The sequence below is a fragment of the Lycorma delicatula genome, chromosome 6 (genome assembly GCF_047948215.1).
Source record: "Lycorma delicatula isolate Av1 chromosome 6, ASM4794821v1, whole genome shotgun sequence".
In the NCBI taxonomy this organism is placed as follows: Eukaryota; Metazoa; Arthropoda; class Insecta; order Hemiptera; family Fulgoridae; genus Lycorma; species Lycorma delicatula.
The window spans coordinates 36601315-36623294 of NC_134460.1; positions in this window are offsets into that span (position 1 = coordinate 36601315).

Here is a 21980-nt window from a genome sequence, read left to right on the forward strand (position 1 = left end):
AGGGACATACTAAAATACGAAGATGTAAACAAATACATTACGGTGCGGTACGGTACTGATTATAACAAACACGATTTACCGTTTTTTTACTGTAACCGCGAAAAATTTCGGTTTTCAGATTTCAACGGAAATATCCATTTTGACCGTCCCTGAATCCATTTCTTTTTATTCAAGCGTGACGTCTGTACGTACATTTGTATCTCGCATAACTCAAAAACGAGTAGCCGTAGGATGTTAAAATTTTGGATTTAGGACTGTTGTAACATCTAGTTGTACACCTCCCCATTTTGATATCAATCGACCGAACCAAAAGAGTCCAAAAAAACTCAAAATAAAAAAAAATCGATTTTACACTTTTTCTCCAGTAATAAGTCCTCGTTGAGATCTTTTCAACGATATATCATAAATCGTACTTATTTTCATCGGTTCCAGAGTTACAGCCAAAAATAAATTATAATTAATGAATTATTTGGATCTTACTCTGAATATAGGAGCAGATCGGTTCAAATGAGATTTTACCTCCTTTTTTTTAATTTAAATCTATTAATTTGTTAATAATTATTAACCTCTGATTATAAAAAAATATTTACGATAAATCATAATTCAATAACTATAAAAAAAATGAAAAAATATCAGCAGTTATTAACGAAATAAAATTTTATGTACTTTTCCTTTTAAAAGAATGTATAATGTAATTTTATAGCCGTGTGTTGTCCACATCAGAATTATTTTTATTTTTTTTATAGAATTTTACTTTTGACCCGATAATAAAGTTACGTTATTAATTTAAATAAATATTAAATCGGTTTGTAATCTTACATCGTTAATAAAATATAAAGCTTTATAAACAAAACAGATGTACAAGTCAAAATAATGAAGCGCGTTCGGAAAGTTGCGGTGCAGTAGCTTTGGAATTATGCGATGCATTCTGTTGTTTAGGTGTTATGTCGGTTGCTATCGGACTTTCTGCTGTATATAAAGCAGCAAGAAAACCGAAACTTTTCCTCCGCATCGTAATCTGCGTTTAAGAACTGAAACCTACAGATACTGTCAGCGATGAAAATACTAAATTATGTTAATAGAAAATACTATGTATGAAAATACTAGATTACTGTCGACGTTAAACATTAAACATTACATTTTGCCGACCAAAATTCCGTACATATCCTCGAAATTACTCTTTTTTTTTTACAGATGAAGTGCGGTTTTATCTGGAAGATTATATTCACAAACACTCGGCTGCGGTCGACAACTAACCCGTATGAATACACGAAGCGAAAATTGAAAACCGGGTCGGTGCAAGTAGAACGCCAATTGCGGGTTCAAACTTTTTAAAAAAATACATTTAATAGCGATCGTTATCGTGCTGTTTTAACAAACTTCAATAGTCGGTTAACAGAAGTGAAAATCAGTCACGGTCGGTTCCGACAAGTCGGGGTCACAGAAAACAAGTCGACGGTTTTTAACGAAATGTCTTCAGTAAAACGCGTGATGTTTGAGGAGATTATTTTCAACCCCCGTTATAGACTATTCAAATTATTGTAATTTTTATAAGGAAATAAAAATAGAAAGTAATAATTAACAAAGTTTCATCGTAACACTTCCATAATTCCAGTGTGCTGTAACTTTCCGAACGTAGTATACAAAAATATGTACTTTAATGTCGATTAATTGATTAAATTTCTTGAAAAAATTCTTCTAATTTTCTTCGTTTTCTTCCTTTAATTTCCTGACGTACGACAAATTCTGAGTTCTGCCGGCTACTTCTTTTACTGTATTCTTGCATAAGATTTTGCTGAAGTCCGTCGATTAGTTTTTTGCGATTAATTTTACGTTTAATTTTTTCTTACGCGATACGATTTTGACTTCGGATTCGTTTTCATCATCTTCAACTTAATCGAGTTTTCGGGTAACATTTTTTATTATATCGACATCACAGGTTTCATTTTCACAGTAGAATTCTATGTTTCTACCGATTTTCTAAAACTTCAAAATTTTAAACCTGCTGCTGCAAAAAAGCCGTTACCATCATCTCCGACATCGAATTTTAAATCGGATCTCGCAAAAAAAATTTCCGATCCTGCTACTTTTTACTTCTTCCCGATTATCGGCTACGAACCGAATAGCCTGCTACAAATTGATACGCGCACTGACATCTTTAGCAGTAATAGAAGAAGTAAACGTATTTCCTTTAACCGTTTCTTGTTTAAAGAGACGTTACCTCTTTTTCGATATCGTTAAAACAAAAGCTAAAAGATTATATCCCAGATAAAACTGTATTATTTTAGCTGTAAATTAAAACCAAACGAATCGGTTGGCCTTAATGCGGCATTTTGGACCCTTAAACGGCGTAATTTTACACGGTTTATACCGATATGTTTCTCTTTTTACAAAATTGCTACCCCGAATAACCTACGGTGGTCCTACCGACTGGAATTCACCGTATTACGTTTTTATCTTAAATATATTCGCGTAAATTAATATCTAATCGCGATTTTAACCCGTTTTAAATCGATCTATTAAATAAAGCCAAAAACACCTGCGATAGTTAATTTTAAGCGTAATATACATTTTGACGCGAAACGTCTTTAAAATCACACCGAAACATACGGGTACCAGAACGGTAATTTGTAGCGTACCGAAAAGATAAATAACGTTCTAACTTAATAACTCCCTGTCTATTAGTCTCAGAGACGTAAACGCGATGTTATTTTATACCTTACACGATCGGCTCGCCGATACGACTTTCAGTATGCGTCACTGACAAGCTGATTGGCGGCGAGGAGCGACAGCGCAGATCGACCGAAACCGGCGCTCTCGCTCATTTTCATTCGGTGTAGCTCACGACTTAGACGCGATTCCTGTGCTTGCATTTAGAGTTTCTCGAGATAGATCGATTTAAGTAATAATAAATGTATTTTGAATAATATTTACGTGTAAAAATTAAAGTAAACGGTAAAAAAATATAAAAATTCAATATGTCAGCGCAAAAGCCAGCCGCAAATGTAGATTACGTATATCGTCGGAAAGGGAGGCTACGGGCCAAGCACAGGTTTCTTGATGTCCTGTGCCGAGCGAGCGAGGTTTTTTTGGGAGCGTAGCAAAGCTGGCACGGCGCGTTCTGGGAACGACGCTGACGTCGCGAGCACCTCTACCGCTGCTTATTACGCCTTATGTCTCTTACTTCTCGACTCACAGACCGATGTTGAACAAAATTGTCGTCGAATATTAATCGAAATAAATATCGTGACCGCTTAGCGTCTTGTTTTATGTTAAAATTAAATTTAGTACGCAGTCGATGTCCGGTTTTTATTTCAGTCAGATACACTGAAAGCGACTCGTTGACATACAGACCGACCGATTTATCTGTAGAGTTGCCCGAATGAAGGAACTAAAATTTTCCAACGGAGACTTTCGTTTTGTTCAAAAACACGATGGCGGCTCTCCCGTTTAATTCTACAGATAAATTGGTCTGTAGCAGAGCTACAGGTCGACCGACTTCATCCAAGGTCTGTAACGTTTTGCGTTAAACAAACGGTCGTGCGCCCCGATACGCCACGCCCGATTTTATCGTAGGTTTTATATCGATTTTTTTTAATTTTACGGATTACCGACGATAGATAAACTCATCGACTGTTTATCGAAAAACCGAGGTCGTTAAATTTACTATATTTAAATTTATCTGTCTTTACCTGTATTGAATACATTTATACAAAGAAGATATAAATTTACGCTCTTCCAACGTAAAATTATATCGGTAATACCGTACATATTCTTCATCTTAATGAAATTAATAACGATTAATTGTCGTAAACGTTTTTTGAATACCATTATCGATCCGAGTTGTTTATTATAAAAAAAATTTGTGTATGAATTACAATGTAAAATTTTTTTTGTATTCAGTCATTTGACTGGTTTGATGCAGCTCTCCAAGATTCCCTATCTAGTGCTAGTCGTTTCATTTCGGTATACCCCTACATCCTACATCCCTAACAATTTGTTTTACATATTCCAAACGTTGCCTGCCTACAAAATTTGTTCCTTCTATTTGTCCCTCCAATATTAAAGCGACTATCCCAGGATGCTTTAATATGTGGTCATAAGTCTGTCTCTTATTTTAACTACATTTTTCCAAACGCTTCTTTCTTCATCAGTTAACTTCTTCATTTGTCGCTTTATTTACCCGTCAGATTTTCAACATTCTCCTACAGCACCGCATTTCAAAAGCTATTCTTCTCAGATACTCCGATCGTCCAAGTTTCACTTTCATATAAAGCGACGCTCCAAACATATACGTTCAAAAATGTTTTTCTGACGTTTAAATTAATTTTTTACGTAAACAAATTATATTTCTGACTAAAGACTCGTTTCGCCTGTGGTATTCGTCATTTTATATCGCTCCTGCTTCGTTCAACTTTAGTAATTCTACTTCCCAAATAACAAAATTCTTCTACCTCCATGATCTTTTCTCCTCCTATATGTAAATAATGCCTTGCGTAAAAAAAACCAGCCGTACTAAAATATATCGAATAAATTAATCGCGAATATTTTATTTTATTTTTTTTTATTATAACGACAAAGTAACTTTACAATCCGTTCAGCAAGATAATTAAACGATAAGTAAATATATCTATTTGAACTAACATTAAGCAGTCACAGATCCGTTGCTTTTTGACTTAATAGTAACGAAATGAAATAGAAGAGCACTCCGTACAGCCAGACCGTAAAGTCACCTATTTGAAACGGTAAGGCAAACCAAGAATATTCTTCCTCAGCGATCTTGAAAAATCTCCGATCGTATTATCCAATAAATTGACCGACAAATAATTCGGATGCCGATCCAAACGATTTTTATATAGTAGACTGACCAGAGAGATTTCCTGCCGAACGGTTCGCAACTTAACATCATTATACTTAAGATTATCATATCGACATAACGGTGGAGACATTCATAATGAAAGGACATTAAATCGAAATAATTTTAAACGTTTTAATCCTATAGCGGGTTGTAGCAGTCGGCAACAACGTTTACGAACGTGCAGTACATGTGTAACGTTTTAAATTTACATCGTTCCAATAATGACACTAAAGTTATGCGGCTGTTACAAATCATGTCGTTGTCAGAGTGTTATGTTTTCTAAATTTTGAATTTTTTTGTAATTTGTTGATGTAATTATAGAATTATTTACAGACTGATGATGCGGGATCCCGAGAAAATAGACTATTATTATTAGGTTTTTGTATTTGGTGGTTAAATAGTTGTTTTATGAATTTAATTAGTGCAGTGGCCAATATGTTGATGAATTATTTGAATTTTTAAAAAAGTTTTATATATATATATATTCTTTCAAAATTTTCTTGGCTGCATATTAATTTAAACGTACTCCCAACCCCGTAGGGGAAGACACCCACCTTGTGATACTTTCGGTCGCCACACCACCCCACTCTCGTTTTCATGATGCTGATTTCTACGATAAGAGTAATAGACGAGTAGCGTAATTTTAATAACACAGTCGGCCTCCGTAGCGCGAGTGGTAGCGTCTCGGCCTTTCATCCGGAGGTCCCGGGTTCGAATCCCGGTCAGGCACTGCATTTTCTCGCGTTACAAATCGTTCGTTTCATCATCTTAAGTAATACCTAACGGTGGTTCAAGAGGTTAAAAAAAAAATTAAATAAATCAAGGAAGAAGAAATCAACCCACCACCTCTCTCGGTTTCTACGGCGACCGTACTTCTTACGCTTTCCCTTCCATCGGTCAAACGCGCTAGGTTCCTACGAAAATACCGACATTTGTACTTAACCGTAATGCCTATCGCTAACATTTTACGTATCCGATGAAATACCGAATAAAAAAAAGTCGAACGTTTTATAATGTACTCCAAAAATAAATAATAAGTCGCTATTTTAAAACTTAATTTGGAATAGAATAAATATGTTAATTATAAAAAACCTTATTCTCGAGATACGACCGTGACCGGGGAGGAAACACGTCGACGCGGGGTACTATCTGTCGCAATTCTTCTCCGGTCACGGAGAATTTGGTGTATATTTTCACAGGTTTAGAAGAAGGGAGCTCCCGAACTGCGTGTACTGCGGTCAAGAGGACACTCCCTAACACACCTTTTTTGAATGTGCACGTTTGGAGGATCTAAAAGCAAGATGTAACGTACAAGAGATTACCCCGGAAACTAAAACAAAATATATGCCGAGAGGTAAAGAGGAATGGCTGACGGTAGAGAGATTCGCGGTCAAGTTATGCGAACAAAGAAACCGGATTCAAGAAGCGGGAGGAGTTACTTTAAGAAAAGAAAAAGCATAACGACCGAGACCCGCCTGCTGGGGCAGGGCCCGGGAACGGCATAGCCGACCCCGGCGTCTCTGGCCTAGCGGTTAGAAACAAAGGCAAGATAAAAAATAAGGAAAAGATCCGGAATCGGTGAGCCGACCTGTCATGCCGGTAGGCGGGGAGGCTCATTAGAGTCGCGAGGACACTCTCCTGGGCCGAGTAATACTTGACTGTTGGCCCGTACTTGCCTAGTGGAGCAGGAGAACAACGATTAAAAAAAAGATTTTAAAGTTGTGTCGCGTATACTAAATTACTTTAAACTAAATTAAGTCATCCAAAGAACAGTTAAACTTAACAAACTGCGATAATATTTTTCTCTTATAACAAATTTTTCCCTTCAAGTTTTTAATAAAAATATAAATTAAGTAAACTATTATTATTAGGGTTGTGTTGTATAAAATGCGTTTGTGTATGTTTTATTTTAAAATAACTGTGATTTTCAACAAAAAACTACTCGAGTTTCTTTTTTAATAGTAGCAGAAATAAGGTGTTCGTAGTCGGTAGGTTGATTCAAATCATAATTAGTTACGGCTTATATTCCTCCTGTATTTTTTAAAGAACACGACTGCCAAAATTTAAAATAGAATAAATAAATTGAGAAAACAAAACGACAATAAATCGAAGTAAAAAATGAAAACAAGGTATGAAAAAAAAGGATTAAACACAGTTATGAAGTATTTAATTAAATAAAATAACGAGTGACCAATCAAATTTCAGACAGTTTTAATTTGTTTTAATATATTTCTCATGTCGTAGAAATAGCATAATTTTAAGGCTGTATAATTTAAGCTGTTAATTTAAGATCTGATTCTTATCAGATCTTCAACTATAAGAAAATTTTGTCCTTCAATATTTAAATGCAGTTGGGGCTCTTTAATATAGGAAAATTACTTTTCAGAGCTCTTTAATATAAGAATTACTATTCAGAGTATATCTTTGTTTACGATCAGTTACTTGCTGATAAATTTAGACACTGCAGAAAAACAACCAAATGTAGATGGGGTTTTAAGGAACTGACTTTTATGTATTAAGTTTATTATTAACGATAAGGCAGTAGAGAATTTTTGCTCGTTTATATATTACTGTAGAAACTCAAGTCGGTATACTTCTATGGAATTCAAGTCAAGAGAACTTGAAATTAAATAAATAGCGACCCTCAGCGCAATAGCGCATAATAGCGTCTCTCGAGGGACGCTGATAGCTGTCTTCGGGAGATCCCGAAGACACCCGTGGTGATGATGGCATATCTAGCGATGAATCTATCACCTCGTCGAGTGTGGGGGAGGGTTTTTAATGGGTCTCTGTTTCGGCAGAAAATCCACACACAGTATACACAGCATTACGGTCTCCTGGGCGTCTGGTTGAAGATTTTCCCTCCTCCAACCCAAAAAAAAATATTTTTAATATTAATGGAAACACTTGTTGGTTAAGTGCGAATGGATATAATTTTGAAATTTTATAGAACCTCGGTTAGGCGACATTTCTGATGTGTAGCTCTGTTATTTGGATCTAGACGGCTCAGCCAAAATCGAGATTGCGGGCTGCTGAAGACCATAAGAAGAGTATATTTCTTGTACAAGGAATTTCTGTGTATAAGTTCCACCTAATTCTACCTGGACCATCACTCTTTCGTTCTTGAGTTATGCTCAGTAGGTTATGGTGACTGTGTAGCTTGTATTTTTCATACGCGCTCCTGCAGTGAGTCACAGTGAATACTGAAATTTTTATTTATTTTTTATTGCAGTTCATTTTTGACGTGTAAGTATTTTTTATGGATCAAAGATTCTTATTGTAAAACTTCAAATTAGAATGTGTTGATATCTTTTCAAAAGGAAACAGAATAAATAACGAAATCTCGGTCTTTTGCAGAAAAAAATTCTTTTATTTTCTGTAATCAATATTTTAGTAATTTCTGTAATCAATTTTTTGCAATTTATTAAAAATCGGGCATATATGTTTCAGTGTATATGTTGTTCTTGTATTTTTCAGTCTCTCTATAGTTGACTTTAAAGTAGATAAAATTAAAAAGAAATTGCAGAATAATTAAATAAAATTATACAGAAATTAAACAAGAAAATTAAAAAAATTACGATCAAAATTGTAATTTTCAATTAATATTAAATAATCAGATGTTTCACCAAATTTGTTATATAAACACATAATAATGCGTATTAAATTACATACGCACATTTTTAAAAGTATAAAAATTTTATTTCATTGATAACTTCTGAAATTTTTCATAATTATTGAATATTATTATTGTAAAAATTTTTTACAATCACGTGTTAATAATTATTAAATCAATATATTTAAGTAAAAAAAAAAAATGTTAAAATATATTATAAAGAAGTTTTAAAAAACAAATTAAAAAAAAGTTAAAAAAAGAAGATGAAGTCTGATTTGAACCACATATGTTCGAATTATTGAAAGAAAGACAGTAAATCTGAAGAAAATTAATTTTATTTTGCAAAAAAATATTTTATTAAAAAATACCATTCATAAAAGATAAATATTAATGCAACACAACCTCCTGGTTGTTTCATCCAATAAAAAATTTGCGCAATAAAAAGATTGTAAAATATTGTAACACCATTGCAATGAAAAGAAAAGGGTAATTTTAAAAGACTAATTATTATTATTGTTATAAAATTATATTTCTCATACAAAAAAGTGTAACACAACATTACTATTAAGGACATTCAACAAAAATTTACAAAGAATGAAAAAATATTTCCTCAGTAGTAATATGAATAAAAATTCACAAAACATTGAAAATTAATAATAAAAAATGATAAAATAGGAGAAAAGTATTCTAAACTAAATTTTTCATTAAAAATAATTACTTCTTGTTTTCATCAATTTCTTCTTCAGGAAAATCATTTACTTCACTGCAGTTAGTTATGTTTTGATAAAACAGATGACACGCTGATGGATATTTAAGCAGAATTAACAGGTCTTTGTATTTTAATTGTGATATTGGTTTCTGATCGACAACAAGAACATCTGGAAACTTGACGTCATTCTTTCTCAAAATCTTCATATTTATAATTAATTCAACAATATTTTCTTGCTGAACTTTAAAAAAAGAAGATCGATTTGAACCACATAGGTTCGAATTATTGAAAGAAAGACAGTAAATCTGAAGAAAATTAATTTTATTTTGCAAAAAAATATTTTATTAAAAAATACCATTCATAAAAGATAAATATTAATGCAACACAACCTCCTGGTTGTTTCATCCAATAAAAAATTTGCGCAATAAAAAGATTGTAAAATATTGTAACACCATTGCAATGAAAAGAAAAGGGTAATTTTAAAAGACTAATTATTATTATTACTGTTATAAAATTATATTTCTCGTACAAAAAAGTGTAACACAACATTACTATTAAGGACATTCAACAAAAATTTACAAAGAATGAAAAAATATTTCCTCAGTAGTAATATATTACCTACTGTAGAATAAAAATTTACAAAACATTGAAAATTTATAATAAAAAATGATAAAATAGCAGAAAAGTATTCTAAACTAAATTTTTCATTAAAAATAATTACTTCTTGTTTTCATCACTTTCTTCTTCAGGAAAATCATTTACTTCACTGCAGTTACTTATGTTTTGATAAAACAGATGACACTCTGATGGTAAATATTTAAGCAGAATTAACAGGTCTTTGTATTTTATTTGTGATATCGGTTTTGGATCGCCTAATGACAAGTACATCAGAAAACGTGACGTCATTCTTTCTCAACTGAAAGAAATTCTTTGTCAACATCTTCATATTTATAAAATAATTTATCAATATTTTCTTGCTGAACTTTAATGTGAACAAATTATGACAGGATTATTGGCTGCTTATTGAAAATTTTCATGTAAGTAAATGGAAATGTATTACTGTATAGTGATTTAAAATTCTTGAAATCATGTAATTCCATTTTGCAAAGATACTTTTTTGAACATTGGCGAACCAGCTGCTGTCAATCCTAGGTGTCAGCATCTTTAAAAATTCATTATTTCTTCTTGTTCCATTCTATCAGCGCTTGGATATTTACTGCTTCCATATGCATACAGCCTTTTAACAAGAATTTATGACTAATACACTTTATCTACGGATATCGGTGTAAAATATAGATAAAACACATATCCAAATGTTTGTACTGTGCATAGCAATTTTATGACCGTAATACTATTTCCTCAGTTTTTTATTTGACAATGTTTTGTTCAGCCTATCTTAGAATCAAAGAAGATATTTCATTACCACCATGTCATAAATTGTGAAATTAATGTCCGTAACTTACTGCAGTAGAAACTGTTAGATTTTTGTTAACAGTGGTGTTGATAAACATTTTTGTAAATCAGCTGTCGACACATTTACTGTTCTTTGCATCTTGAGTATCTTTACTGTTTGGTCATAACACTTCCATGATTCCTTAAGGTGCAATTCATAATTACATTAAATAAATTTTTTACCATCTGAAGTTAAGTCACGCTTTAATTTTGCTAGGTACAAATCACAGGTATCGCAGTATATGGCTAAGTAAAGCCACATTTTTGATACTTTCTCTCTACCAACCTTATTTTCAGCACATAATTGTTAAATGCAACTTCTCTAAATTTAAATCAGGACTTAAAACAGTTTCTTACTTTTCAAGCATGAACAATGGCTCTCAAATATCAGGATAACATTTATGTTTTGAATAATATTTTGAATTATTTCCTCTGGTGTTTTCATACATGTGTATGCCGTCCTCTTTGTTAAACTATAATAATAAGAATTGTCTTTTGGTTTTGTACCATCCATATGGTTAATTTACAATAATTTACTACAGCAACATTTTTTTACCTATTTTTGCACAATTACAGTTTGAATAAATCAAAACTTTTATAATTGTGCAGCTAGTCGAAAAACTGAATATTTTACCGTGTTTGTTAATTAAAATTAACAATTCCAAAATACAAAATATTGAAAGCCCCCAAAAAACAAGAATAATTAGCATAAGATCGATTACAATGCATTTACAGTAAGATTTTCCCAAATGCCAGGATAGAATTACCCACATTAATGCGCAAATATATATTATAACCAGCTGTGACCACAACATGGATAATGTGAATTTTATAGGTAATTAATTTCTGCTAAAAAAAATTTTCCCTGATTTCTTTATTTACTTATTAATGATTCTGAACGTATATTTAATCTTTTGTTTAAAAGCTGATTTTTCAATTTCAATTACTCAACAATGAATTTCATAAGCTGCATATTACTGGCCTAACAATGTCATATTACTTCGGCCTTGTAACGTTCAAAGGCAGAATAGGGGACCTAAAGGAAGTGGCACTAAGATTTTCATAATCTTTGAGTATAAGCCGAAATACAATTGGAATTAGCAAGTAAAACATCATGTTGAGCAGTCCACTGGAACTCTGACATATCATGAATACTACTTACATTATTCTAGTGATTAAATAAGAACATTAGGAAAAATTAGCACATTTAGGAGTTTCTTGGACAGCTATTGAAACATTTATGTTAACTGAAGACTAAACCTAAGAGTAGAAAAATGTAATAAAAACTTTCATCCTGATTTGATCTTACTTCATTTATTATTAACAAGGGCATAACTGTTTCAGCTCGTGGTTACAACTGTTTTAACATATTTTAAACAATAATTAAAAACTGTTATTTTAACAAAACATATCCCATTCAAGAGAATAAATATTATTATTATTAATAAATACAAAATTAAAAATAATAATAAAAATGAAATGATTATTTAGAAAAAACTGCTATAATTTATTAGAATTGTGAATGTTAGAAAGTTTAGATAGGAACTAATATGAAATGAATACCATTATAATTTACTTAAAATTAAATACTTTATTTAATATGATATCAAAATATTTTAAAATTCAAATTTATTGTGTTATGAAATTCATTCTTTTATCATATGTCACCTTTGTCACCTTGTGACTCATCTCATCTCACACTATCCACATTAAAATTATAAATACGAGTTAGAGGTATAAAACACCATGTACACATGATGTACTTAAGACTAATTGTTCTAAGAGGTATACAGTGATATTTGCACTTGGTGTTTACCTCAGTAAAATTTGTACTTTTAGTCATTTTAGAAGTAGCTACCTCATTTATTGTTCTCAACTGGGAATAGTGTTGTATACCTCTGGAAAGAGTGCCAAAGATACCATATGAATCATTCAAACCCCTTTTTCGACAAAAATGGCAATGGTGTCCTTTACATCCAGGCTACAGATCTGGAACACATGGCAATTTTTTGTACACCTGTCATAAATGGAATGAGAACGTGCTTTATCCCACACATATCATAGCGAAATGTATTTGAACTTTGGTACATGTTTTGTTATGATAATTTGAATCCATCAATTTTTTATAAGTGATAACATATTCTTTCTTCTGGTTCACTTTCGTATTTTAGTTACAGATGCACTCTTATTTCTCACACTGAGTCAAGGTAGTATGTGCCATGCATTATTTCCTAGATAAAATGTTACAAAGTGAGATAATAATTAGTTTTGCTTACTTTGAGAAGATTGATACTCATTGTGCAAACATTCCCACTGGTGGACAGACTGGTAAGAGCTGAATATTCACTTTATTTTGGTGGATTTATGAAGAGTGAATTGGAGAAAAGAAAAGTTTACAGCAAAGTCTTGTAGAGTCAACCAAGGATGGCTGGTTGGCCTATTAGTTAATTTAGCAATACAGGGAAATGTAGAAGATAAAGGCCATAGAGGAAGTCAGACTACAATGTATAAAACAGATAATTGAGGATGTAATTTGCAAAATTTTCTAAAGAAGCAACATAGTTAAGTTACAGTTTTAAAATCAGCAAAGAACAAAATGGGAGAGAAAATAGCATCAAACCAATTGATTAATAACTCCAAAAAATTATGTTGGCTTGGCAAGCTGGTATGCAACAGTATATTTACTGATATCCTAATAAAAAAGACAGTTGGAAACACCATTTTACTATTAATTTTCCGTAGTAAGCCAGACATGGGAAGTTTCTTATTCTTAAGAAAAAAAAATTGTAGCAAATAACTGTCTACGCTGTTTTTGTAGTCCTGTCAGGTCACCAACTTACTACAATTATGCTTATGAGATCTAACAGACAAATTTTTTTATCTTATGTTCTATAATATAGTATATTATAGAATACAGTATAATAATAATAATAATAATATAGTATATTGTGGAGTGTTGCTAAATGACAGAGCAAATAATTTCAAAGGAAGTATCCGAGTTAATAACTGAATTCAGAGATATCCCATTTCCAGTTAAATTTACAATTCCTCTCTCCAACAATAATCCTGGAGTTGCTATCACTGCAGATTGTTACCACAGGTATTATTTATTTTTGAAAAAAAATTAAGAAATTGATATGATTACATAAAAACAACACTATGGGGTAAATAAAATCAAATTGCGATAAAATTATTTTATTACAGGTCTTTATTTTAGTGAAGAGTAGAAATTAATCTTTTCATTGAGCAAAATAAAAATAAGATCTTTTTGGTCATATTTGATTCATTTTTCATATGTAAAAAAAACAAATACTAATTTCTTTAAAAACAGATTATTCAGATGCCAGCAACTATTATTAGAAACAATTTAATTTCATTAACATAACTGATTTTTTAAATATTTAGACCTCATCCTCATCTCATTGTGCCAATGTTGGTGTATGGGGCGGGGGGTTGCTTATTGTTCCCTAGTTGAACGGATTGCAACATACAAATTCTGAAATAAAAGATTCTCATTACCCAGAAGTTTCTGGTTCAAATCTGGCTACTGTCTTTTCAGTATATTTTATAATATCTTTGTACGATACTGAAATAAATATACATATATGTAATATCTGAAAATTTTGTTTTGTGACTGTGTACTTTTTTATCTGATTAATGATATTAGAAAACTCAAAAAATGTTTTGGTAATGAAATCATGTCTGGACCTTCTATAATACATATTCTAGACAATCATTTCTAATTTTTATTTTATTTTATTTTTATTTTTTTAGCTTTATTTATAACACTAATTTTTTTCAGCCTTACTAATAGGAAATGATTTAGATTAATCCAAACACATGATCTCCCTTTTTTGTGGGCTTCTCAAAATTTTATTTTCCTAGAGTTTCATTTTCTAGATATTTATTAAGGTAGATGGTATTTTTCAGTCCCCATAGTTACTAAAAGGAATAAATAAGCAAAATAAAGTATCTGTTTTTAAGATCATAATATATCATTAAATTCACATGTGATTTAATGTTTCTCTTGCAATTTAGTTGTGTTCTTTTCATAAGTGAGGAAATAAAAAAATTCCATCATAAAAATAAATTTTTAAGTGAGATCATACTTAAAAAGAAGGCTTTTAAATGAATGATTGTTCAGCAAAAAAGAGTATCAATGAATGCCAGCAATCAGAAGGAAAGTCGATATCTGTTCTTTAGTTGTCCAGTGACAGGCATGTATATATATAATATATACATACACTTTTTTAGAACAAAACTAAAATGTGAACTATATTCTATGATTAGTATTTGGAGGGAAATTTTCAGTATAAATTAATTTAAATTTAATTATCTAATACAAAATAAATTATAATACGATTTAACTAATGTGTGATTAATTTTCACATATCACAAAGTTCAGTGGGTAAGTCTAGTTCGGTGTGTCTAGTTCGGTGTGTCTAGTTCGCTGTATCTAGTCCGCTGTATCTAGTCTGCTGTATCTAGTTCGGTGTGTCAAGACCGGTGTGTCTAGTTCGGTGTGTCTAGTTCGCTGTATCTATTTGTCTAGTCCGGTGTGTCTAGTTCGCTGTATCTATTTGTCTAGTCCGGTGTGTCTAGTCCGGTGTGTCTAGTCCGGTGTGTCTCGTCCGGTGTGTCTAGTCCGGTGTGTCTAGTCCGGTGTGTCTAGTCCGGTGTGTCAAGTCAAGTCCGGTGTGTCAAGTCAAGTCCGGTGTGTCTTGTCCGGTGTGTCAAGTCAAGTCCGGTGTGTCAAGTCAAGTCCGGTGTGTCAAGTCAAGTCCGGTGTGTCAAGTCAAGTCCAGTGTGTCAAGTCAAGTCCAGTGTGTCAAGTCAAGTCCGGTGTGTCAAGTCAAGTCCGGTGTGTCAAGTCAAGTCCGGTGTGTCAAGTCAAGTCCGGTGTGTCAAGTCCGGTGTGTCAAGTCAAGTCCGGTGTGTCTTGTCCGGTGTGTCAAGTCTAGTCCGGTGTGTCTAGTCCGGTGTGTCTAGTCCGGTGTGTCTAGTCCGGTGTGTCTAGTCCGGTGTGTCTAGTCCGGTGTGTCTAGTCCGGTGTGTCTAGTCCGGTGTGTCTAGTCCGGTGTGTCTAGTCAAGTCCGGTGTGTCTAGTCAAGTCCGGTGTGTCTAGTCAAGTCCGGTGTGTCTAGTCAAGTCCGGTGTGTCTAGTCAAGTCCGGTGTGTCTAGTCAAGTCCGGTGTGTCTAGTCAAGTCCGGTGTGTCTAGTCAAGTCCGGTGTGTCTAGTCAAGTCCGGTGTGTCTAGTCAAGTCCGGTGTGTCTAGTCAAGTCCGGTGTGTCTAGTCAAGTCCGGTGTGTCTAGTCAAGTCCGGTGTGTCTAGTCAAGTCCGGTGTGTCTAGTCAAGTCCGGTGTGTCTAGTCAAGTCCGGTGTGTCTAGTCAAGTCCGGTGTGTCTAGTCAAGTCCGGTGTGTCTAGTCAAGTACGGTGTGTCTAGTCAAGTACGGTGTGTCTAGTCAAGTACGGTGTGTCAAGTCAAGTCCGGTGTGTCAAGTCCGGTGTGTCTAGCCCGGTGTGTCACTTACAGGATCTGTACGCCTGATTTGGTCCTCTAACTCCCATCTGTACGCCTGATTTGGTCCTCTAACTCCCATCTGTACGCCTGATTGGTCTAGGTGTGTCTTGTCCGGTGTGTCTTGTCCGGTGTGTCTTGTCCGGTGTGTCTTGTCCGGTGTGTCTTGTCCGGTGTGTCTTGTCCGGTGTGTCTTGTCCGGTGTGTCTTGTCCGGTGTGTCTTGTCCGGTGTGTCTTGTCCGGTGTGTCTTGTCCGGTGTGTCTTGTCCGGTGTGTCTTGTCCGGTGTGTCTGGTCCGGTGTGTCTGGTCCGGTGTGTCTGGTCCGGTGTGTCTGGTCCGGTGTGTCTGGTCCGGTGTGTCTTGTCCGGTGTGTCTTGTCCGGTGTGTCTTGTCCGGTGTGTCTTGTCCGGTGTGTCTTGTCCGGTGTGTCTTGTCCGGTGTGTCTTGTCCGGTGTGTCTTGTCCGGTGTGTCTTGTCCGGTGTGTCTTGTCCGGTGTGTCTTGTCCGGTGTGTCTTGTCCGGTGTGTCTTGTCCGGTGTGTCTTGTCCGGTGTGTCTTGTCCGGTGTGTCTTGTCCGGTGTGTCTTGTCCGGTGTGTCTTGTCCGGTGTGTCTTGTCCGGTGTGTCTTGTCCGGTGTGTCTTGTCCGGTGTGTCTAGTCCGGTGTGTCTAGTCCGGTGTGTCTAGTCCGGTGTGTCTAGTCCGGTGTGTCTAGTCCGGTGTGTCTTGTCCGGTGTGTCTTGTCCGGTGTGTCTTGTCCGGTGTGTCTTGTCCGGTGTGTCTTGTCCGGTGTGTCTTGTCCGGTGTGTCTTGTCCGGTGTGTCTTGTCCGGTGTGTCTTGTCCGGTGTGTCTTGTCCGGTGTGTCTAGTCCGGTGTGTCTAGTCCGGTGTGTCTAGTCCGGTGTGTCTAGTCCGGTGTGTCTAGTCCGGTGTGTCTAGTCCGGTGTGTCTAGTCCGGTGTGTCTAGTCCGGTGTGTCTAGTCCGGTGTGTCTTGTCCGGTGTGTCTTGTCCGGTGTGTCTTGTCCGGTGTGTCTTGTCCGGTGTGTCTTGTCCGGTGTGTCTTGTCCGGTGTGTCTTGTCCGGTGTGTCTTGTCCGGTGTGTCTTGTCCGGTGTGTCTTGTCCGGTGTGTCTTGTCCGGTGTGTCTTGTCCGGTGTGTCTTGTCCGGTGTGTCTTGTCCGGTGTGTCTTGTCCGGTGTGTCTTGTCCGGTGTGTCTTGTCCGGTGTGTCTTGTCCGGTGTGTCTTGTCCGGTGTGTCTAGTCCGGTGTGTCTAGTCCGGTGTGTCTAGTCCGGTGTGTCTAGTCCGGTGTGTCTAGTCCGGTGTGTCTAGTCCGGTGTGTCTAGTCCGGTGTGTCTAGTCCGGTGTGTCTAGTCCGGTGTGTCTAGTCCGGTGTGTCTAGTCCGGTGTGTCTAGTCCGGTGTGTCTAGTCCGGTGTGTCTAGTCCGGTATGTCTAGTCCGGTGTGTCTAGTCCGGTATGTCTAGTCCGGTGTGTCTAGTCCGGTGTGTCACTTACAGGATCTGTACGCCTGATTTGGTCTTCTAACTCCCATCTGTACGCCTGATTTGGTCTTCTAACTCCCATCTGTACGCCTGATTGGTCTAGGTGTGTCTAGTCCGGTGTGTCTAGTCCGGTGTGTCTAGTCCGGTGTGTCTAGTCCGGTGTGTCTAGTCCGGTGTGTCTAGTCCGGTGTGTCTAGTCCGGTGTGTCTAGTCCGGTGTGTCTAGTCCGGTGTGTCTAGTCCGGTGTGTCTAGTCCGGTGTGTCTAGTCCGGTGTGTCTAGTCCGGTGTGTCTAGTCCGGTGTGTCTAGTCCGGTGTGTCTAGTCCGGTGTGTCTAGTCCGGTGTGTCTAGTCCGGTGTGTCTAGTCCGGTGTGTCTAGTCCGGTGTGTCTAGTCCGGTGTGTCTAGTCCGGTGTGTCTAGTCCGGTGTGTCTAGTCCGGTGTGTCTTGTCCGGTGTGTCTTGTCCGGTGTGTCTTGTCCGGTGTGTCTTGTCCGGTGTGTCTTGTCCGGTGTGTCTTGTCCGGTGTGTCTTGTCCGGTGTGTCTTGTCCGGTGTGTCTTGTCCGGTGTGTCTTGTCCGGTGTGTCTTGTCCGGTGTGTCTTGTCCGGTGTGTCTTGTCCGGTGTGTCTTGTCCGGTGTGTCTTGTCCGGTGTGTCTTGTCCGGTGTGTCTTGTCCGGTGTGTCTTGTCCGGTGTGTCTTGTCCGGTGTGTCTTGTCCGGTGTGTCTTGTCCGGTGTGTCTTGTCCGGTGTGTCTTGTCCGGTGTGTCTTGTCCGGTGTGTCTTGTCCGGTGTGTCTTGTCCGGTGTGTCTTGTCCGGTGTGTCTTGTCCGGTGTGTCTTGTCCGGTGTGTCTTGTCCGGTGTGTCTTGTCCGGTGTGTCTTGTCCGGTGTGTCTTGTCCGGTGTGTCTTGTCCGGTGTGTCTTGTCCGGTGTGTCTTGTCCGGTGTGTCTTGTCCGGTGTGTCTTGTCCGGTGTGTCTTGTCCGGTGTGTCTTGTCCGGTGTGTCTTGTCCGGTGTGTCTTGTCCGGTGTGTCTTGTCCGGTGTGTCTTGTCCGGTGTGTCTTGTCCGGTGTGTCTTGTCCGGTGTGTCTTGTCCGGTGTGTCTTGTCCGGTGTGTCTTGTCCGGTGTGTCTTGTCCGGTGTGTCTTGTCCGGTGTGTCTTGTCCGGTGTGTCTTGTCCGGTGTGTCTTGTCCGGTGTGTCTTGTCCGGTGTGTCTTGTCCGGTGTGTCTTGTCCGGTGTGTCTTGTCCGGTGTGTCTTGTCCGGTGTGTCTTGTCCGGTGTGTCTTGTCCGGTGTGTCTTGTCCGGTGTGTCTTGTCCGGTGTGTCTTGTCCGGTGTGTCTTGTCCGGTGTGTCTTGTCCGGTGTGTCTTGTCCGGTGTGTCTTGTCCGGTGTGTCTTGTCCGGTGTGTCTAGTCCGGTGTGTCACTTACAGGATCTGTACACCTGATTTGGTCCTCTAACTCCCATCTGTACGCCTGATTTGGTCCTCTAACTCCCATCTGTACGCCTGATTGGTCTAGGTGTGTCTTGTCCGGTGTGTCTTGTCCGGTGTGTCTTGTCCGGTGTGTCTTGTCCGGTGTGTCTTGTCCGGTGTGTCTTGTCTAGTCCGGTGTGTCTTGTCTAGTCCGGTGTGTCTTGTCTAGTCCGGTGTGTCTTGTCTAGTCCGGTGTGTCTTGTCTAGTCCGGTGTGTCTTGTCTAGTCCGGTGTGTCTTGTCTAGTCCGGTGTGTCTTGTCTAGTCCGGTGTGTCTTGTCTAGTCCGGTGTGTCTTGTCTAGTCCGGTGTGTCTTGTCTAGTCCGGTGTGTCTTGTCTAGTCCGGTGTGTCTTGTCTAGTCCGGTGTGTCTTGTCTAGTCCGGTGTGTCTTGTCTAGTCCGGTGTGTCTTGTCTAGTCCGGTGTGTCTTGTCTAGTCCGGTGTGTCTTGTCTAGTCCGGTGTGTCTTGTCTAGTCCGGTGTGTCTTGTCTAGTCCGGTGTGTCTTGTCTAGTCCGGTGTGTCTTGTCTAGTCCGGTGTGTCTTGTCTAGTCCGGTGTGTCTTGTCTAGTCCGGTGTGTCTTGTCTAGTCCGGTGTGTCACTTACAGGATCTGTACGCCTGATTTGGTCCTCTAACTCCCATCTGTACGCCTGATTGGTCTAGGTGTGTCTTGTCCGGTGTGTCTTGTCCGGTGTGTCTTGTCCGGTGTGTCTTGTCCGGTGTGTCTTGTCCGGTGTGTCTTGTCCGGTGTGTCTTGTCCGGTGTGTCTTGTCCGGTGTGTCTTGTCCGGTGTGTCTTGTCCGGTGTGTCTTGTCCGGTGTGTCTTGTCCGGTGTGTCTTGTCCGGTGTGTCTTGTCCGGTGTGTCTTGTCCGGTGTGTCTTGTCCGGTGTGTCTTGTCCGGTGTGTCTTGTCCGGTGTGTCTTGTCCGGTGTGTCTTGTCCGGTGTGTCTTGTCCGGTGTGTCTTGTCCGGTGTGTCTTGTCCGGTGTGTCTTGTCCGGTGTGTCTTGTCCGGTGTGTCTTGTCCGGTGTGTCTTGTCCGGTGTGTCTTGTCCGGTGTGTCTTGTCCGGTGTGTCTTGTCCGGTGTGTCTAGTCCGGTGTGTCTTGTCCGGTGTGTCTAGTCCGGTGTGTCTAGTCCGGTGTGTCTAGTCCGGTGTGTCTAGTCCGGTGTGTCTAGTCCGGTGTGTCTAGTCCGGTGTGTCTAGTCCGGTGTGTCTAGTCCGGTGTGTCTAGTCCGGTGTGTCTAGTCCGGTATGTCTAGTCCGGTGTGTCTAGTCCGGTGTGTCACTTACAGGATCTGTACGCCCTAACTCCCATCTGTACGCCTGATTTGGTCTTCTAACTCCCATCTGTACGCCTGATTGGTCTAGGTGTGTCTTGTCCGGTGTGTCTTGTCCGGTGTGTCTTGTCCGGTGTGTCTTGTCCGGTGTGTCTTGTCCGGTGTGTCTTGTCCGGTGTGTCTGTCTTGTCCGGTGTGTCTTGTCCGGTGTGTGTGTCTTGTCCGGTGTGTCTTGTCCGGTGTGTCTTGTCCGGTGTGTCTTGTCCGGTGTGTCTTGTCCGGTGTGTCTTGTCCGGTGTGTCTTGTCCGGTGTGTCTTGTCCGGTGTGTCTTGTCCGGTGTGTCTTGTCCGGTGTGTCTTGTCCGGTGTGTCTTGTCCGGTGTGTCTTGTCCGGTGTGTCTAGTCCGGTGTGTCACTTACAGGATCTGTACACCTGATTTGGTCCTCTAACTCCCATCTGTACGCCTGATTTGGTCCTCTAACTCCCATCTGTACGCCTGATTGGTCTAGGTGTGTCTTGTCCGGTGTGTCTTGTCCGGTGTGTCTTGTCCGGTGTGTCTTGTCCGGTGTGTCTTGTCCGGTGTGTCTTGTCCGGTGTGTCTTGTCCGGTGTGTCTTGTCCGGTGTGTCAAATTTGCCCAAACTTTTGTACCTATAAATCAACTTGTCCTGATGAGTGATTAAAAACTACTGAAAGTAAATTGATGAAAATTTGTATACATGTTCTTACGGTAAAGATAATTTTATTGTAAAATATGCAGAAGCCAAAAAAAAAACCGTACTGTTATTAACAGAAAAGGAGCTTGTTCCTTGTCCACAAAATGTTTTATTTAAGGTTTAAATATGCCAGAAGGCCTTTCTTGATACACTATTGTTATCAAAAAATAGTGTTACTAATGTTATTTACATTATAATAAAGCTTTATGAGAATGAAACATATAATAATGTTTCATAATAATTAAAGAATGACGGTCAAAGAAAGTTTTTTCGTCATATTTTTAGAACGCGGTTCAACATTGGTTTTATTAGACCACGGGTTAATAAATTTTCAACCTGTGTTTCTTTGTAGGAAAAAATAAAACGTGTGAAAAATATATCATATTAAAGCGACTCCTTATAGGAAAAGATATTCATCGGCTGAAATACAAAACCTTTTACTATCTATTGAAAAAAGAAAGGCGATTCTTTTAACTATTTCTTTTGGTTGCCAAAAAAAATCAGGTTCTGCCGCCCATCCCTTATTGCTTATTACTCGAGACCATTATACAATTGTATGAAAACGTCTTCATCTATGAATGGAATGAAGCCGATTATAATAAATGATCTAACGAAATAACTAGCGTTGTATCACTGCGTAACAAAACTTCAAATTCCAGAGTGTATTACAGAAATTCGCTTTGCCTGTAACGGTTGTGGTGAAGGGGACAAAACAAGAACAATCGTGGTTGGAATGTTGTCCGTAGTTTCTGAATTTTTCTTCCAAAAATGTGAAACAATTACTATTAGTTTTTCCTGTAGTTGGCCATTTTTTTCTGCCTGCAGACAGAGCTTTCGGTCACATTGAACAAT